The sequence below is a fragment of the Bos taurus genome, chromosome 27 (assembly GCF_002263795.3).
Source record: "Bos taurus isolate L1 Dominette 01449 registration number 42190680 breed Hereford chromosome 27, ARS-UCD2.0, whole genome shotgun sequence".
Classification (NCBI taxonomy): Eukaryota; Metazoa; Chordata; class Mammalia; order Artiodactyla; family Bovidae; genus Bos; species Bos taurus.
Window position 1 is genome coordinate 25,877,163 of NC_037354.1, and position 20,193 is coordinate 25,897,355.

At 47.0% G+C, this 20,193-nt stretch overlaps 1 long non-coding RNA gene across 1 annotated transcript in view; it reads left to right on the plus strand.

Annotated features, from left to right (window-relative positions):
- LOC101904305 (uncharacterized) overlaps positions 1-20,193 on the plus strand; it is a 41,880-nt gene that overhangs the window by 8,081 nt on the left and 13,606 nt on the right. The window contains exon 4 of the long non-coding RNA XR_009493150.1: positions 20,053-20,187. This is a non-coding gene — a long non-coding RNA (uncharacterized lncRNA). The remainder of the gene's footprint in view (positions 1-20,052; positions 20,188-20,193) is intronic.

A 20,193-nucleotide genomic window follows, 5' to 3' on the forward strand; every position in this document is an offset into this window, starting at 1 on the left:
TGTCTACTTAGAGCTGATTCATGTTGCTGTACAGCAGAAACCAATGCAACACTGTAAAGCAATTACCCTCCAATTAAAAAGAAAGTTTTTAAAAATGGAGGGAAAAAAAGTTAAAAAGAAGATGGACAGCAAAAGAGACACTGATGTATAGAACAGTCTTATGGACTCTGTGGGAGAGGGAGAGGGTGGGAAGATTTGGGAGAATAACATTGTAACATGTAAAATATCATGTAAGAAACGAGTTGCCAGTCCAGGTTCGATCCACGATACTGGATGCTTGGGGCTAGTGCACTGGGACGACCCAGAGGGATGGTATGGGGAGGGAGGAGGGAGGAGGGTTCAGGATGGGGAACACATGTATACCTGTGGTGGATTCATTTTGATATTTGTCAAAACTAATACAATTATGTAAAGTTTAAAAATAAAATAAAATTTAAAAAAAAAAAAAAAAAAAAGAAGATGGAGGCAGAGATTGGCGTTAAACAGCCATAGACCAGGGAATGCCTGAGCCACCAGAAGCTGGAAGCGGCCGAGAAACTTTCTCTCGGAGAGACTTCAGAGTGAGTGCGGCCCTGCCAACACCTAAATCTCAAACCCCTGGCCTCAGACCTGTGAGATAATAAATACCTGTAGCTTTTAGCCTGTGTTCTGTGGAAGTTTGCTAGGGCAGCTCTAGGAAATGAATACATCCGGCCTAAGGAAAAAGATTTGGAGTCAGAGGGCATGTATCTTTAAAAAAAATTATTTTGTTTTTTCATTTTATTTCCTTGGGTGTGAAATGAACTCTCAGTCACAATGGCCTCTACCTGGCTTGTGTTGCTCATGACTTTACCAATTTGCCTCCTGTGAGCATCTGAGCTTGTGTCACACTAGCATTCTAGCACGGGGATGGATGTGTGTGTGCTCAGCAGCACAGCTGTGTCCGACTCTTTGTGACCCCATGGACTGTAACCCACCAGGCTTCTCTGCCCATGGGATTTTCCAAGTAAGAATACTGGAGTGGGTTTTCATTTCCTACTCCAGGGGCTTTTCCCGATCCGGGGATCAAATCAATGTCTCCTGTATCTTCTTCATTGTGGGCAGATTCTTTACCCACTGAGCCATCAGGGAAGCCCAAGGGGATTGGGGAGGGAGGTGTCAAAAACCCAAATCCTTTGGAGAATACTTTGAGGTGATGCAATCTATAAGTCTTTGAATAGTTTGGTTGATTTTATATGGAGGATGAAGGAAATTTCTTCCTAAAATATATACCAGGATGACTTTTCAGAACTGGGAACTCAGTGATTTTTCATGAAGGCATGAAAGAGCATCTCCTGCCTGGGTTTCAGCCGCCCCTTCCAGAGGGTAGGAAGGTATGACTACAATGGGGACTGTGGGTGAGAAGGGCCTGCCTTGCTGAACAGAAGAAATAAACACAGGCCTGTGGCAGGGATGTTATATCGTTGGGTCACTATTATCCTTGTGTGTTCAGTTCAGTTCAGTCGCTCAGTCGTGTCCGACTCTTTGTGACCCCATGGACTGCCTCCCTGTCTATCACCAATTTCCAGAGTTTACCCAAACTCATGTCCACTGAGTCAGTGATGCCATCCAACCATCTCGTCCTCTGTCATCCCCTTCTCCTCCCACCTTCAATCTTTCCTAGCATCAGGGTCTTTTCCAATGAGTCCGTTCTTTGCATCAGGTGGCCAAAATATTGGAGTTTCAGCTTCAACATCACTCCTTCCAATGAATATTCAGGACTGATTTCCTTCAGGATGGACTGGTTGGATCTCCTTGCAGTCCAAGGGACTCTCAAGAGTCTTCTCCAACACCACAGTTCCAAAGCATCAATTCTTCAGCATTCAACTTTCTTTATGGTCCAACTCTCACATCCACATATGACAGCTGGAAAAACCATAGCTTTGACTAGACGGACCTTTGTTGGCAAATGTCTCTGCTTTTTAATATGCTGTCTAGGTTGGTCATAGCTTTTCTTCCAAAGAGCAAGTGTCTTTTAATTTCATGGCTACAGTCACCATCTGCAGTGATTTTGGAGTTCAAAAAAATAAATCTGTCACTGTTTCCATTGTTTCTCCATCTATTTCCCATGAAGTGATGGAACTGGATGCCATGATCTTAGTTTTCTAAATGTTGAGTTTTAAGCCAGCTTTTTCACTCTCCTCTTTCACTTTCATCAAGAGGCTCTTTAGTTCTTCTTTGCTTTCTGCCATTAGGGTGGTGTCATCTGCATATCTGAGGTTATTGACATTTCTCCCGGCAATCTTGATTTCAGCTTGCCACTTCATCCAGCTGGCATTTTGCATGATGTACTCTGCATGTAACTTAAATAAGCAGGGTGACAATATACAGCCTTGACGTACTCCTTTCCCGATTTGGAACCAGTCTGTTGTTCCATGTCCAGTTCTAAATGTTGCTTCTTGACCGGCATACAAATTTCTCAGGAGGCAGGTCAGGTGGTCTGGTATTCCCATCTCTTGAAGAATTTTCCACAGGTTGTTGTGATACACATAGTCAAAAGCTTTGGCATGGTCAATAAAGCAAAAGTAGATGTTTTTCTGGAGCTTTCTTGCTTTTTCAATGATCCAGCGGATGTTGGCCATTTGATCTCTGGTTCCTCTGCCTGTTCTAAATCCAGCTTGAACATCTGGAAGTTCACAGTTCATGTATTGCTGAAGCCTGGCTTGGAGAATTTTGAGCATTACTGTGCTAGCATGTGAGATGAGTGCAATTGTGCGGTAGTTTGAGCATTCTTTGGCATTGCCTTTCTTTGGGATTGGAATGAAAACTGACCTGTTCCAGTCCTGTGGCCACTGCTGAGTTTTCCAAATTTGCTAGCGTATTGAGAGCAGCACTTTCACAGCATCATCTTTCAGGATTTGAAATAACTCAACTGGAATTCCATCACCTCCACTAGCTTTGTTCATAGTGATGCTTCCCAAGGCCCACTTGACTTCGCATTCCAGGATGTCTGGCTCTAGGTGAGTGATCACACCATCGTGGTTATCTGGGTCATGAAGATATTTTTTGTATAGTTCTTCTGTGTATTCTTGCCACCCCTTCTTAATATCTTCTGCTTCTGTTAGGTCCATACCATTTCTGTCTTTTATTGAGCCCATCTTTGTAAGAAATGTTCCCTTGGTATCTCTAATTTTCTTGACGAGATCTCTAGCCTTTCCCATTCTATTGTTTTCCTCTATTTCTTTGTATTGATCACTGAGGAAGACTTTCTTATCCCTCCTTGCTATTCTTTGGAACTCTGCATTCAAATGGGTATATCTTTCCTTTTCTCCTCTGCCTTTAGCTTCTCTTCTTTTCTCAGCTGTTCATAAGGCCTCATCAGACAATCATTTTGCCTTTTTTGCATTTCTTTTTCTTGGGGATGGTCTTGATCACTGTCTCCTGTACAATGTCACAAACCTCCGTCCATAGTTCTTCAGGCACTCTGTCTATCAGATCTAATCCCTTGAATCTGTTTGTCACCCACGTGTGAGGCAAGCGTTATTTGGAATTGTTCTCAAGTTCTCAGCTTAAAAATATATACAACCTGAAGTCAGTCTTTCCCAGAGTCTGTGTGTTGTTCAAGGAAATCTCTAGCGTGAGTTACTCCAATAGAGAATTATATAGTAGATACATCAGTACTGTCTCCATCCAAGGGAATTTATTTCTCGAGTACCAGAAAACACACCAGTTACTAGCACTCTGCTGCTAGTAAGGTCCCAAGCTATACTCTGATGCTTTGTGGTAACCGATCTTTGGTGGCTTCCTCCCAACCCCTGAAACCTAGTTTCCATCTGGCTCTGCCTCTGGGGCAACACTCAGACTTCAAACTTTCACCTTCTTTCTCTTTCTTTTTGGCTGTGCTCGGCCTTCATTGCTGGGTGGTCTCTTTTCTCTAGCTGCAGAGATCGGGGGCTACTCGCTAGTGGCGCTGCATGGGCTTCGCATTGCCATGACTTCCCTTGATGCGGAGCCCAGGTTCTAGGCATGTGGGCTTCGATAGTTACAGCACGTGGGCCCAGTAGTTGCAGCTCCCGGGCTCTAGAGCACAGGCTCAGTAGTTGTGGCTCATGGACTCTGTTGCTCCATGGCATGATCGGCTCCATGTCTCTGTACTGGCAGGAGGACTCTTTACCACTAGGGGCTTCCCTGGTGGCTCAAATGGTAAAGCGTCTGCCTGCAATGCGGGAGATGCAGGTTCAATCCCTGGGTCGGGATGACCCTCTGGAGAAGGAAATGGCAACCCACTCCAGGACTCTTGCCTGGAAAATTCCATGGGCAGAGGAGCCTGGTAGGCTACAGTCCATGGGGTTACAAAGAGTCGGACACAACTGAGCGACTTCTCTCTCTTTCTTTACCACTGAGCCACCAGGGAAGGCCCTTCTTCTTGTCACTTTCTATCAAAATATAGCTTGTCCTTAACCTCAACCCTTTAAAGTTTGGATCTGTGGATGAACAAACGTCCTAGCAGCCATGGGCATCCTGCATTCCTAAGTAACCCATTTGCATTTCAGAGCCTTCTTGACTCTAATGGCGGGAATTTCAGAACCATGGTGGACTGGGCAGTGACCGAGTGTCCCTTAGAGGCCCTCAAACCACAGAATGTGTTTGACCACCAGCTGCACCAGTAGACCAACAAACTCAGGACCAACCCAGAAAGGGAATTAATTTGTTTGGATCTACAGAGGTTCTTCAGCTTTACCTTGGAAGTCAGAGCCAGCAAAAGCAATGTTCGCTCGAGCGCCTTCTAAAGAAGGCTACTCTCAAACAGCTGGCAGGATGATGGGCAAGGAGGAGGCTGAAAGAGCCAGGGTCACCACTGCTGGGGTTGGCTCAGCCCCAACTGGCCAGGTGATCCCTTCTCTTAATTCCTCCGAGTTGCTTTTGTCACCTATAAAAGTTAGCAGTAAATCAGGTGAAATTAGGTCAGTGTCTGGTCAGAAAAATCATTCAGGCCAATGGTAGAGAAATCATTCAGGCCATTGGTTAAAAAAAACCTGTTCTCGGGGCCTCATGACAGACCACCTGACTCTGACTCTCCATGAACAGACCTGGGCATCTCTGTGTGTGATAGGTGCTGCTGTGGTCGAAGGGATCAGGGTGTGGGAAACAAACGTAGGTGGTATCTCAAGACCCTTTCAGCCTTACTCTCCTGTGATGTCCAGAAAAAGAGTAGAGCAATGGCTTCAACAAAAGCCTGGGAGCCCAAATGCCTGAGTTCAAATTCTGGCTATGATTTATCAACCCCGTGTTCTTGGCCAATCATGGCTCCTTGCCTCAGTTTTCTCATCTGTAGAATGGGCATGATAAGAATATCAACCATGAAGTCTTGTTGCTGATTCAGTTCAGTTCAGTTACTCAGTCATGTTCAACTCTTTGCGAACTCATGGACTGCAGCATGCTAGGCTTCCCTGTCTGTCACCAACTCCTGGAGCTTACTCATGTCCATCGAGTCAATGATGCCATCCAACCATCTCATCCTCTGTCATCCCCTTCTCCTCCCACCTTCAATCTTTCCCAGCATCAGGGTCTTTTCCAATGAGTCAGTTCTTCTTATCAGGTGACCAAAGTATTGGAGTTTCAGCTTCAGCATCAGTCTTTCCAATGAATATTCAGGACTGATTTCCTTTAGGGTGGACTAGTTGGATCTCCTTGGAGTCCAAGGGATTCTCAAGAATCTTCTCCAGCACCATAGTTCAAAGCATCAATTCTTTGGCACTCAGTTTTCTTTATAGTCCAACTCTCACATCCATACATGACTACTGGAAAACCATAGCTTTGTTGGCAAAGTAATGTCTCTGCTTTTTAATATGCTGTCTAGGTTGGTCATAGCTTTTCTTCCAAGGAGCAATTATCTTTTAATTTCATGGCTGAAGTCACCATCTGCAGTACTTTTGGAGCCCCCCAAAATAAAATCTGTTTCCATTGTTTCCCCATCTATTTGCTATCTATGCCATCTATCCACAGTCTTCTGTGTTCAAAAATTGAATCTATGATACCTTTTAAAAAATCATTTGCCATGAAGTGATGGGACCAGATGCCATGATCTTAGTTTTCTGAATGTTGAGTTTTAAGCCAACTTTTTCACTCTCCTCTTTCACTTTCATCAAGAGGCTCTTTAGTTTTTCTTTGCTTTCTGCCATAAGGGTGGTGTCATCTGCATAGCTGAGGTTATTGATATTTTTCTCAGCAATCTTGATTTCAGCTTGTGCTTCATCCAGCCCAGCATTTCACATGATGTACTCTGCATATGTTAAATAAGCTGGGTGACAATTAAATGATGTCTAATAAGTGAAGAGTACAGAACAGTGCCTGGCCAACAGCCAGGGCTCAAGACAATGTTTGTTACATTAAAACTACAAAGGAGAGAGTGAGAAAAGGCACCTGCCAGAGTTTTAGAACTCAGCTCAGTGTCAACCCTCTCTGCAGCCTGCTCTGGAGCCCTGAGCCGGCCGGGCCCCATCCCTTACTGCTGCCTTTGTGACTCTCCTGGGCTTACCTAGTGCACGTTCTGTTTGACTATGTTTATCTGCACGTCCAAATCCCCACCAGAGTCCAAGGGCCCCAAGGGCAGGGCTGGGCAGGTTTATCACTTTTCCTTCTGTGTAAGCAGAGCTGGCAAAGGGCAGACCCCCACATCTGCACGAGCTGAGTTCATCTCTCTGGCTCTTAGCTCTCTCCGCTTCCTTCTGTCTGCCTCCTCTTGTCTCTAACTTTGTCTCCCTGGGTTGGAAGGTCACACTGTTCCAAATGGGACGTAAAAACTGGCCTACAATAGGGAGGTAAATGACCTTTCTCTTTCCACATTCCATGGTGGAAGGTGTACTCTGGAAGATTCCAGGGTCAGAGGATGGACAGGAGTCTAAGGCAAGCAGGAGTCTTAAAAGTGAAGCTGGGGGGCTTCCCTGGGGGTCCAGCGGTTAAGACTCCAGGTGATTCCACTGCAGGGAGTGCAGGTCCCTAGTCAAGGAAGTTACATATGCCGCAAGGAGTGGACAAATAAAGAAACACATAAATAAAGGGGGAATCTTCTTTCCTGTCCCTTAAAAAAAAAAAGCAAATCTGGGAGGACCAACCTCAGTCGCGTGTCCTGAACCCTGCAGAGAACTGTCACTGAGCAGCGGCTTAAACAGTGATGTTGTCCTAGAAAGTTGTCCCATTTTCCGGGTGCCGGGCATCTATCTGTTCAGCCTCGTGCCCCTAAGGGAGTCAGGTAAGTTGGCCTAGAGGCTAACCTAACTGCCACTGAGGGAGGGGCCAGGCTGTGGGATCCCTCCCAGACACACCCAGAAAGGCGTTGGACCAAATATCTGGGCCCCCTCAGACCCAGTCATGTTGACAAGTAATGTTACCCGTCACAAGTCATATCTGAAAAACACAATGCCACATCCTCAGAGGGACACAGCTACACCCTTGTGGTCCTCGGGTGAGCTTGGAGCCATCGGGATCTTCTCAGGGACGTGGCTGCTGGCAGACACGGGGACAGGATTCAGGCAGAGATGCTTCCTTCTTGGGGTCTCCAGCCCTCTCCTGATTAGATCTGGTAGGTAAAGGACCCCAGAGAGGACAAGGGTGACTTCTGGGGGTCACAGGAGACCTTACTTAGAGCATTGCCTTTAGAGGAAAATCCAGAGACTGTGTTTCTTGGGCCTTTGCGACTGGGCCAGTTCACAGGTGGGAGCGTGTGGGGACACGTGGGGGCACGGGGGGGCCCTCTGGTGCTTATTCTCCTCCTCCTCCTCCTTCCCTGGTTGTTGAACTTTAAGGGACAAGTAGGTGGGGGAGGCTGCCTGATTCTGGGGACACCAGTCAATTTGGGCAGGAGGTGGTGTTGCAGCAGAATTGAGGAAGTGATGGGGGAGGTTGCTAGGTTTGATGAGAAATGAAATGTCAGATCCAGGAATGCCTGGCTTCTCCCCCATGGGCATGGCCAACCTGCATGGCTGGCCCTCTTGTCTCTGCTGTTTTCTATCTTGAGGTTTCTTGGGAAAGCATGTTTCTTTTATTATATAATAGTTTCCTGGGAGAAGGTGGGACAGAGTGGATGTCACGTGAAGATACAGCAAATGGGAACTGGACTTCTGGCCGGGTCACCACAAGTTGATGTAGAGGACATGGTGCCCAAGTTTTCTTCCAGCTCTGCGCCTGGTGTGTCCTAAGCACTCAAAGAAACTGCGTTATCGAGCATATTGAGCTAAATCTCCAGGCGCTCCAAGGACAGGTGCGGGCTGTTTCCTGAAGAGGCGGAGCAATCCCGCCCAGGTGAGCCGCCATATTTCTCCTGTACATCTGAGTCCGGGGAGCGGGTTTACTTGCAGGCAGGTGACACCGGAGCTCTGATTGCCTTTTGTCTCTCATGTGATTCTGACTTCTGTTGCACCTTCCTGTAACTTCCTGCAGCCAAGTCAACCTACAGGGCTGTGTTAGAATGTTCTCCCTTTGTTCCGGATCTTCTCAATGCCACCCATCCAGGGGAACACACACCGTGCATCATGTCCAGAGCCTTCTGGGATGTTCTGGGTGTTGTGAAGGGGCCCTGGTGGGCGCTGAGGGACACTCCTCCCATCTCATGGACTCGGGCCTTTCGTCAGGCTGCCACCCCCTTCTTGCCTTGGCTCTTCTCAAACTCTCTCCCTTGAGGACCCTTCCCTTCCTCTCCCAGATCCTCCCCAGCCACTCATCCTGCACCAGGCTCATCTCTCTCTTTGCTGAGGGTCCAGCTTAGGCTGCATGAATCTTAGGGAGCTTGTCCCCTCTTATGTTCTTCCCGCTGCTCCTCACTGCAGCCCCATCAGCCGTTGAGGGGAGTCAGGAGGTTGGAGGGGCCAGGCCATAGTTAATAGCAGGAGAGTCATCTTCGCAGGTGGACCTGGGGCGAAAAGGATGGGTGGATGTACTGGGAGGAAAAAAATGACATTCAAGCAAAGAGTACAGCTGAATCAAGCATTAGTCATAGAACCCTGGGGAGAGGCTGCCCTCTCTGCGAGGGGCATGTGTATAGGGGGGTGGGGCATGATGGGGATCTGAGAAGAGACCCAAGAAGGCAGGGGGACCTACCACCTGAGGGGGCTGTTTATCGAGTATAGTGTGAGAATAAACGCTGGATCATTTAGATTCATGAAAGCCCATCAGTAAGCATCCATGAGGGCTACCATATGTGTAACTGTGTGTGTTGCCCCACGGCTGCTTGATAATTCAGTTGCCTTTGAAAAGGGCACATGGGCAGAAGCTAAAGCACGCAGCTAGAGGGATGCTGGTGTTAGACTTCACAGTGAAAGAAGCATCTATTTTTCTGGAACGTTTTTCAGAAAAAGCATGAGTACCTTCTCTGTCTAAAACAGGTGAGGGCCAGTCTGAAGGTCAGGGTGATGCCGGTTTATCTGGGAACAGCCCTTGAAGATCTGTGGACCCACAGCCTCTCACTTTATCATCTGGGGACAGGAAGCCATGGTCCTCGGGCTTGGGGACTTGGTTTCAATCAGAAGGTTGGAGGTCAGTTAGCCTGCATCTCTCTCCTTGAATCTCCTCTTATTGCTTTTGCAAGACATTTGGTTTCTCCCCTCATTCCCTCTCCTCCCCCAGACTGGCTCCCTCAACCTGGCACCGATCATCCACATTTCTGCCACATGTACCATCCCTGTCTGGTCCTGAGGTCACAGACTCTGTAGTCCACTTGGATTTAGTGAATTCACTGAGCACTCTTTTACTCATTTCCTAATATCAATCCTGATCCCTCCTCCCCAATTCCAGTGTTCTTACTTCAACCTTCTTTTCTTCTGCATACTACTGTCCTCAGACAGCTCTGGGCCATCATAACATCACATATGATCTCCAAGCTATCGATCCTCAGCTGGTATTTCCCCAAACCTCCCTGAGATGTGCTTGGGTGATGAAACAATGGACTGGGTCAAGAACATGCAGCAGAGGCCTCTCCACTTGCACCAAAAATCCATTTTCTCTCCCAGGCAACATGGCTGGCCCACTTTTACCAGCATCCCATGTATTTAAATGTAGCAAACCACTGAGTTCCAAGTAGGGGAATCTGCACAGAAGGACCAACACATTAACAGAGCACCAGCTAGAAGAAAACAGCAAGGAGGCTTGGGTGATGGCAGCCTTAGAAATGGAAGATACCCAGGCCCTGAATTACCCTGAGGAGGAGAGTCACCACCAACAAGACTGGACTTCCAGCCATAGCAGCAAGAAATAAGCTTGTTCCGATCTTACTGTATAGCACAGGGAACTCTGCTCAGTGTTATGTGGCAGCTTGGATGGTGGGGGTGGGGGGTGGGTTTGGGGGAGAATGGATACATGGATATGTATGGCTGAGTCTCTTGGCTCTTCACCAGAAAGGATCACAACATTGCTAATTGGCTATACTCCAATATACATTTTTAAATTCATTTATTTAATTGGAGGCTAATTACAATATTGTAGTGGTTTTTGCCTGGAGAAGGCAATGGCACCCCACTCCAGTACTCTTGCCTGGAAAATCCCATGGATGGAGGAGCCTGGTAGGCTGCAGTCCATGGGGTCGCTAAGAGTCGGACACAACTGAGCGACTTCACTTTCACGTTTCACTTTCACACATTGGAGAAGGAAATGGCAACCCACTCCAGTGTTCTTGCCTGGAGAATCCCAGGGACAGGGGAGCCTGGTGGGCCACCGTCTATGGGGTCGCACAGAGTCGGACACGACTGAAGCGACTTAGCAGCAGCAGCGGCAGCAGTGGTTTTTGCCATACATTGACATGAATCAGCCATCCAATATAAATTTTTTTAAAAAGAAGAAGCTCGTTTTGTGCTTGAAAATATTTGGGTCAACTAAATATTGACCCAAATGTGTCAACCATTTGAAGTCCAAGATCCTCTATATGATTTTTCAGGGCTCTCACTGTTACCCCTTTCCCTATCTGGCTTCATTTCCTACCGTTGCCGCCTCTGCCCTCCACTCTGGTCACCCAGGTCTGTGTCAGCCTGCCTCCTGCCCCGAGCCTGCCGCTCCTCCTGTCCTCTGCCTCCTTTCCTCTGATGACCTCCATCTCAAATTCTTCTAGGAAGAACCTTGGAGAATTCCACCCCCACTCGCCTCTCTCTTCCCTGAATGAATAGGTCAGTCATTGCCTCACATGTGCTAGTTTTCCTTCTCACAGGCAAGAACTGTCTTGGTGTTTCTCCTCCCTGTTGAGTGTTAAATAGAAGTGAAATACAATGTTTTGTGAATTGACTGCAGTCTAGGGTCCTCAGACTTTATCCCTAGATATGAAAAACATGAAGTATGCTCTCTAATAGATCATTTGTTCATTCAGGGAAAGATTTCCTGAGTGTGAACCTCTTTACAGTCCCCACCAACACAGTGAAAGTTGCAGGGAGCACATGACGAAGTTACTGACCTTCAGCATATATGTCAGAATGTGAGATGAGTTTGATGATATTTCTGTCCTGGTTAGTCCCTGAGGTTGCTCATGTATTTTCACTTTCCCCTGAAATCTTTGGTTCCCTATCAACACTGTACCTTTGACTTGAAACCTCGAGGCTGGACACACCCAAGGAAGTGCAGGGCAGGTCCCCACTTGACTTTGAATCTCAAAGTTGACTTTCTTTGCCTGTTTATCAGGATAATACTCGTGGAAGTCAGGTTTTGTAGAAAGAGGGGACTTTTTCTAAATCCCAAGTATTTCCCTTTGGCTTGTTAAGAGCCGAAAGCAGCTGGATCTGTATCAGAGAGTGGAGGAGACAGCAGACACCCCCTCAACCTTTCCCTGTTCACTGCCCAGAAGGGGGTGAATGAGGGCAAAGGGAGTTGCTGCCAATGAGAACGATAACGTGAAATGCCTTCTGGCTCTCTGGAATGTGGAACGGAGAGTGGGTTGAGATGAGTATGCCTCTCCCCAGCAGAGGGGCAATGTTCGTTGAGAGGGGGGCCAAGACGAGACGGACTTTTGCTCCCCATCTCGGGACTCTGGGAGGAGACCCCTAGGCAGACACCTGCTCTGCTGTCATGGAGTTGCTGGAATGTAGGCTCCGCTAAGGCAGGGATCTTTGTTTTTGTTCACCGATCCCCCTTATCTAGAACAGTGCCCCGAACATAGTAGGTGCTCGATAAATATTTTGGGAGTGACTACATCAGAGTAAAATGGATGGGACGTAGCTCCCGGACAGAACTCCCCCATGTGGTTTGGAAGACGTCCAGGAATTTCCATGAGCCCTGCAAGGGGGACTTGGCCAAGTGGGGAGGGCTGGATGGTGGCCTTGTGTGGGATGTTGCCACACTAGAGGCTTCCAGAAGGACCCTGTGGGCTGGAAGCGCCATAGTGTCCTCAGCCAGGGTCAGGGGGACACTCAGCTCCAGTGAGAGCCCGAGGGGGCTGAGTCGGCAGCGGAGACCCTGGGCTTGGTTGACCGAGAGGGGCCACAGCACTGGCAGCATCAGGCAGACAGGGGGCGCTATGGCCCACAGGACAGAAGCACAAGGACAGAGGTACCAGGGCACCGTGGGCATCAGTGACCACCTCTGCAAACACAAGGAAATAAGAGAAGACTCAGTGTTAACAAGCCGCTCTGAGTCTCCTTTCTTTCAAGTGCAGTGGATATTGGCACCTACTTCATAGGGTTGCTGGGAGAATTAGATAAAGGGCACGTAGAAAGCATTTGGTATCTGACAAGCTGTAATCCATGTCCTTGCTGGGACTGTTGTTCCCCAGAGAGGTGGCACTGCTGGGGACAGCTAGGTCAGTTATGAAAAATAAGATTTTATATCTATTTTGCAACATCTGAACATAGTGTGAAAAAAAATTGCTATCATGACACTTAATAACAACACGGTCTGGAAGGGATTTTGTGGCGTACAAAGCACTTTCAAATATTGTTCCCTTGAATCTTCTCAACAATGCCACAACAGGGGAGATCATTTCTACCCTGAATTTACAGATCTGGAAACTAAAACTCAGCGAATTTGACAGGCTCACCCAAGGCCAGATTTCTAGCAAATGCTGGAGCCAGCTCTGAAATCCAGGATTCCTGACCCCAAATCCCCTTCTCTTTCAACTCCAGCACTCCTGGAAATGGGCTCCCTGCCACCAAAGAGGGCAGGACCTTCCACCTACTCCTCCGATCACGAGACCTCCCTCCTACAAGGACGCTTTTGTTGAGTTGGGCCAGGGTGCTGAGAAAGGAACCGAATTACAGAGAGTCCCAAACATGTGGGGCTGAAAGAACAGTCTGCGGCTAATTTAATAAGCACTGGGTTCATTTGTGCAACAATCCTGCCTGTGGAAAATGAGTTTCAAGGATCCTGAGGTCTCACCAAGGGTTCCCACCAGCGTCGTGTGGTGGCTGAACCATCTGCAGTCTTACAGATGAGCAGCTCAGACACGGAGAGGCCAGGCAGCCTTCAAAAGGTCACACAGAGGTGACTCACATGTGAGGAAACTCCATCATCAAAATGTGGAAGTGGCAGGTGGAGGTGGTCAATGTCGCATACAAAGGAAATGGAGTCAGACACCCATGGGTGAGATAAAGTGCAGAGAAGAAGAACTTTCTCTTCTATTTTTTCTATTCACACTTTTATTTATTATTTTACAGTTCAGTTCAGTCGCTCAGTCATGCCCTACTCTTTGCGACCCCATGAACCGCAGGACGCCAGGCCTCCCTGTCCATCACCAACTCCCGAAGTCCACCCAAACCCATGTCCGTTGAGTCGGTGATGCCATTCAACCATCTCCTCCTCTGTCGTCCCCTTCTCCTCCTGCCCCCAATCCCTCCCAGCATCAGGGTCTTTTCCAATGAGTCAGCTCTTCACATGAGGTGGCTAAAGTATTGGAGTTTCAGCTTCAACATCAGTCCTTCCAATGAACACCCAGGACTGATCTGCTTTAGGATGGACTGGATGGATCTCCTTGTAGTCCAAGGGACTCTCAAGAGTCTTCTCCAACACCATGGTTCAAAAGCATCAATTCTTCGGCGCTCAGCTTTCTTCACAGTCCAACTCTCACATCCATACATGACCACTGGAAAAACCATAGCCTTGACTAGACGGACCTTTGTTGGCAAAGTAATGTCTCTGCTTTTCAGTATGCTATCTAGGTTGGTCATAACTTTCCTTCCAAGGAGTAAGCGTCTTTTAATTTCATGGCTGTAATCACCATCTGCAGTCATTTTGGAGCCCAGAAAAATAAAGTCAGCCACTGTTTCCATTGTTTCCCCATCTATTTCCCATGAAGTGATGGGACCAGATGCCATGATCTTAGTTATCTGAATGTTGAGCTTTAAGCCAACTTTTTCACTCTCCTCTTTCACTTTCATCAAGAGGCTCTTTAGTTCTTCACTTTCTGCCATAAGGGTGGTGTCATCTGCATATCTGAGTTTATTGATATTTCTCCCAGCAATCTTGATTCCAGCTTGTGCTTCCTCCAGTCCAGCGTTTCTCATGATGTACTCTGCATATAAGTTAAATAAGCAAGGTGACAATATACAGCCTTGATGTACTCCTTTTCCTATTTGAAACCAGTCTGTTGTTCCATGTCCAGTTCTAACTGTTGCTTCCTGACCTGCATACAGGTTTCTCAAGAGGCAGGTCAGGTGGTCTGGTATTCCCGTCTCTTGAAGAATTTTCCACAGTTTACTGTGATCCACACAGTCAAAGGCTTTGGCATAGTCAATAAAGCAGAAATAGATGTTTTTCTGGAACTCTCTTGCTTTTTCAATGATCCAGCGGATGTTGGCAATTTGATCTCTGGTTCCTCTGCCTTTTCTAAAACCAGCTTGAACATCTGGAAGTTCACAGTTCACGTATTGCTGAAGCCTGGCTTGGAGCATTTTAAGCATTACTTCACTAGCATGCACTGTCTTTGTTGCTGCTCACAGACTTATCCTACTTGCAGTGAGCGGGGGCTGCCCTCTAGTTACGGTGCTTGGCCTTCTCACTGCAGTGGCTTCTCTTGTTACGGAGCTGGGACTCAGTAGTTGGCACATGGGCTTAGTTGCCCTGTGGCATGTGGGATCCTCACCAACAAGGGATCAAACCACTGTCCCCTACATTGCAAGGTGGATTCTTAACCATTGGACCACTGGGGAAGCCCTCTGTCTTAGTTTAGATCCTTTTCGTGGCAGTTAATGGAAGCCCAGGTAAAATTTCCTTTAATACTGAACAAGGGTTATCTGTTATTATTTTTTTAAGTATATGACTAAAACAGGGCATTATAAGGGTCCGGGGTGATTTACAGAATGCATGTTATGGCAAGACCCGGGTCCAGGAACTAGAAAACCCTTGGTGCTGCACCTGAGTGGCATGTCTTCTGGTCAGTCTCCTCCTCTCTCCTGCAGGTTAGCTGGCCCCTTTCTCTGGCCTCCTGGTTGTCTATAAGGCTAACTTCTGTTGGCAATTCCAGAATCCCAGCCTAGAGGGTGTGATCAACCTGGATGGGGCGTCTCCACACCTACCCAGGCTGGATTGGCTCTAGCTATTCTCCTGAAGGGCTCACAGGGGCCGTCACTGGGCCTGCCCCCCAGAGAAGTGGCCAAATGCAGGCAGGCCTTTGGGCCACAGTGCAGGAAAAAACCATTTGCTTGTTGAGGAGGCTTAGTTTATTCTGTGTTCCATTTTCCATTTCAGAAGGCCTGAGTTTTTCTTTCCATTTCAGCCTCTTCCTCGCAATCCGCTCTCAGGACAGTTCCCACTTTGGGCCTAGAGGTGGCTGCTGTATGTAAAAGGCAAAAGTCATTTTTCAACAAAAAGAAAATGAAGTCGCTCAGTTGTGTCCGACTCTTTGTGACCCCATGGACTGTAGCCTACCAGGCTCCTCCGTCCATGGAATTTTCTAGGCAAGCATGCTAGAGTGGGTTGCCATTCCCCTCGCCAGGGGATCTTCCCAACCCGGGATGGGCCAGGTCTCGTGCATTGCAGGTGGATTCTTTACCAGCTGAGCCACCAGACCACCCCCTAAGTGCTTGAAAATGTCCAATATCCTCCACGTGTCCAAAAGTCACTCCTTGGTACCTGGGAGGAGATGCTCTCTGCCAGGGGAGCAGAAGTGAGAGACCAGCCAGCGATGGGGCCCCGGGTTCTCTGCACACTTAGAGCACTGAGATTTGTGGTCTTCGCCTCCTCTTACATCCAGTTTTGTCATCGGATAGATTCTCGCTTTGGGGCTCAACTTCTGAAGAAACCGAGTCAGAAAGAGGTGGCCCAACTTCACATGACGTTTTGGTTTATGGGCAGCGGGGGAAGGGTGTGTGTGACTGTCCCGTGTGGATGGTTTCCATTCTGAGAGAAAAATGTGAGGGTTTGTCTCTCTTCACATTCAGGCCCCCTATTGTTGAACTTAGGGAATAACACAACAGGGACTTTATTGCAAACTCATTTCACAGGCAAGTTATAAAGCGGAGCATTTATACGTGGCGCTTACAGGCTTAAGGGCTTCCCTGGTGGCTCAGACAGTAAAGAATCCACCTGCAATGCAGGAGACCCAGGGTCCTATCCCTGGGTGGGGAAGATCCACTGGAGAAGGAAATGATAACCCACTCCAGTATTCTTGCCTGGAGAATCCCATGGACAGAGGAGGCTGGTGGGCTACAGTCCATGGGGTCTCAAACAGTTGGACATGACTGAGTGACCAGCACACACTTTTACAGGCTTAAACTCTCTTTTCCTGTAAAGAGTGTAAACAAGTGGTCAGACCAGCCTCACAGGAGTGAAAGGCATACTTGGTTGAACTTCTGGCTGGAGCCAGGGCCGTGTTTTTGAAGCTGCATACAAAAATACTTTATTCTTAATATAGTGCTAGAATTTAGTATCTATCACATATTTTTTATTTTTCTTTTTTTTAATTTTATTTTATTTTTAAACTTTACATAATTGTATTAGTTTTGCCAAATATCAAAATGAATCTGCCACAGGTATACATGTGTTCCCCATCCTGAACCCTCCTCCCTCCTCCCTCCCCATACCATCCCTCTGGGTCGTCCCAGTGCACTAGCCCCAAGCATCCAGTATCGTGCATCGAACCTGGACTGGCAACTCGTTTCTTACATGATATTTTACATGTTTCAATGTCATTCTCCCAAATCTTCCCACCCTCTCCCTCTCCCACAGAGTCCATAAGATTACTTTCCATTTACAGTTATTATGAAATTATTGACACTATTCCCCAGGTTGTACAATGCATCCTTGAGCCTATCTATCTTGCACCTTCCACACCCGCTGTATTGTCCTTCCTCTCTCCTTCTCCCCACTGATAACCACCAGCTTTCTGTCCACATCTGTGACTCTGCTGCTTTTTTGTTATTTCCCCTGGCTTGTGGTTCTCTTTTGTGGCCTCACTACCTGCTCCTCTGTACCCAAGTCACCATGTCAACCAGGGTCTCGCCCTCTGGCTGCCACTATTGAGGCGTCCCTCCTCTGCACGGAGGCGTCCTTCTGATCCTCCCCCTCCTCCCCCCACGGCCCCTTCTCTGCTGGACCACTGACAACACAGGGAGGTCACCAAGGCACACGTTGCCCGCAGTGGGGTAACATTCTATTAATAATAGAACGTTAGACACCAAATGAGACAAGCTGTCTCTACAATTTCATCCAGCATCCCTGGTGATTCTCCTCTTTGAGTAAAATTAGTCTTTGTGTTAATGATACCGTCCATCATAAAAGTCATGAGGAGAGAAGATGGGGATGTGTTCATGATCATTTGCTATAGGCGATTCATGGGGTCGCAAAGAGTCGGACACGACTGAGCGACTGAACTGGACAAGGGATGACATCACACAGAGGGCAGCTGCGGTGACGGCTCTTTATGAGTACACTTTGGTGCCACCATCATCAACAAGACCAGGACGGGTCAGAGGCAGGAACTGCCTGACCCCAAGTGTGTTCTCTCTCCATTTAGTCATTTCCGTCTGGTGTTATTATAGCAGAGAGAGGTTCTGCCCTGTTCTTCTGGGTAGCATGGGAAGTTAAGACAGAAGTATGGAGGTGGGATTCAAGACTTTTCCCACCCAGTCCATAATGTTGTGTTTTTTTTTAAAGATTTTTTTTTTAATGTGAACCATTTGTCTTTATTGTATTTGTTACAATATTGCTTCTGTTTTATGTTTTGGGTTTTGGCCACGAGGCATGAGTATTCTTGGCTCCCTGACCAGGGGTCAAACGTGCACCTGCTGAATTTGAAGGCCAAGTGGTGGGAAGTCCCCCATAAGGTCTTTATCATAGTCTATTCATGTTAGGTAACAATGGAAGTGGCAAAAATAATAGGCATTCCCTTTTTTTAAGATTAGAATTTTTGTTTAATTAAAAGGAAATATTTATTATATTTAAGAAGCATATTCTGAATGAAATATCCACTTGAAATTTTAAATGAGTACTATTTAAAAACCTATATTTTAAGATGGTTTATGAAACTAAATCTCTCAAAAATCATATTTTGCTATTAAAAACTACTCAAAGAAGTCTATTTTCAAATGAATGTGTAACTCTTTGTATGTTAATGCTAAATATTATTTGTATATCTTAAACTTTTAGGGGCTGAATATGATTCTTCTAACAATAGGCATTTCTTTTAAAATATAATTTTATTTATTTATTTTTATGTAATTTTATTTATATAAAATTTTATACAATTTATTTATTTATATAATTGTGCTGTGCTTAGTCACTCAGTCATGTCTGACTCTTTGCTGTCTCATGGAGTGTAGCCTGCCAGGCTCTTCTGTCCATGGGAATTCTCCATGCAAGAATACTGGAGTGGGTTGCTATGCCCTCCTTCAGGGGATCTTCCCAACCCAGGGATCAAACCCAGGTCTCCCACATGGCAGGCAGATTCTTTACCATCTGAGCCACCAGGGAGTGGGTAACCTATCCCTTCTCCAGTGGATCTTCCCGACACAGGAATCGAACCGGGGTCTCCTGCATTGCGGGCGGATTCTTTACCAGCTGAGCTACCAGGGAAGCCCATTTATATTTATATAGCTAATCAATTAATTAATTTCTGTGCTGAGTCTTTGTTGCTACACAGGCTTTTCTTTAGTTGTGACGAGCTACTCTGGTCTACTCTGCAGTTGTGCGTGGGCTTCTTATTGCCGTGGCTTCCCTCGTTGTGGAACACCAGCTCTGGGGCGCACATGCTTCAGTGGTTGTGGCACGTGGGCTCAGTAGTTGTGGTTCCTGGTCTCTAGAGCACAGGCTCAATAGTTGTGGTGCATGGCCCTAGTTGCTCTGGGCATGTGAGATCTTCCCCGATCAAGGATTGAACCCGGGTCTCCTGATTGGCAGGTGGATTCTTATCCAGGGAAGCCCTAACAATAGACATTTCTAATACTCTCGATGAAAGTGAAAGTGGAGAGTGAAAAAGTTGGCTTAAAGCTCAACATTCAGAAAACGAAGATCATGGCATCCGGTACCATCACTTCATGGGAAGTAGATGGGGAAACAATGGAAACAGTGTCAGACTTTATTTTTTGGGGCTCCAAAATCACTGAAGATGGTGACTGCAGCCATGAAATTAAAAGACGCCTACTCCTTGGAAGGAAAGTTATGACCAACCTAGATAGCATATTCAAAAGCAGAGATATTACTTTGCTAACAAAGGTCCATCTAGTCAAGGCTATGGTTTTTCCTGTGGTCATGGATGGATGTGAGAGTTGGACTGTGAAGAAAGCTGAGCACCGAAGAACTGATGCTTTTGAACTGTGGTGTTGGAGAAGACTCTTGAGAGTCTCTTGGACTGCAAGGAAATCCAACCAGTCCATTCTGAAGGAGATCAGCCCTGGGATTTCTTTGGAAGGAATGATGCTAAAGCTGAAACTCCAGTACTTTGGCCACCTCATGCGAAGAGTTGACTCATTGGAAAAGATTCTGATGCTGGGAGGGATTGGGGGCAGGAGGAGAAGGGGACGACAGAGGATGAGATGGCTGGGTGGCATCACTGACACGATGGACGTGAGTCTGAGTCAACTCCGGGAGTTGGTGATGGACAGGGAGGCCTGGCGTGCTGCGGTTCATGGGGTCGCAAAGAGTTGGACACGACTGAGCGACTGAACTGAACTGAATACCCCTTTATCATTGCAGAATCACTCCAGGCTGACCCCACGCTAATTACTGGGGTTCACAGTCCTAGGAATTGCAAAGGAGGGAAACAGACATCTGCACAGAGCCTTGGTGCCTGGATTCACCCAAGAATCTCCACATCCACGTAAGCATCAGGTAAAC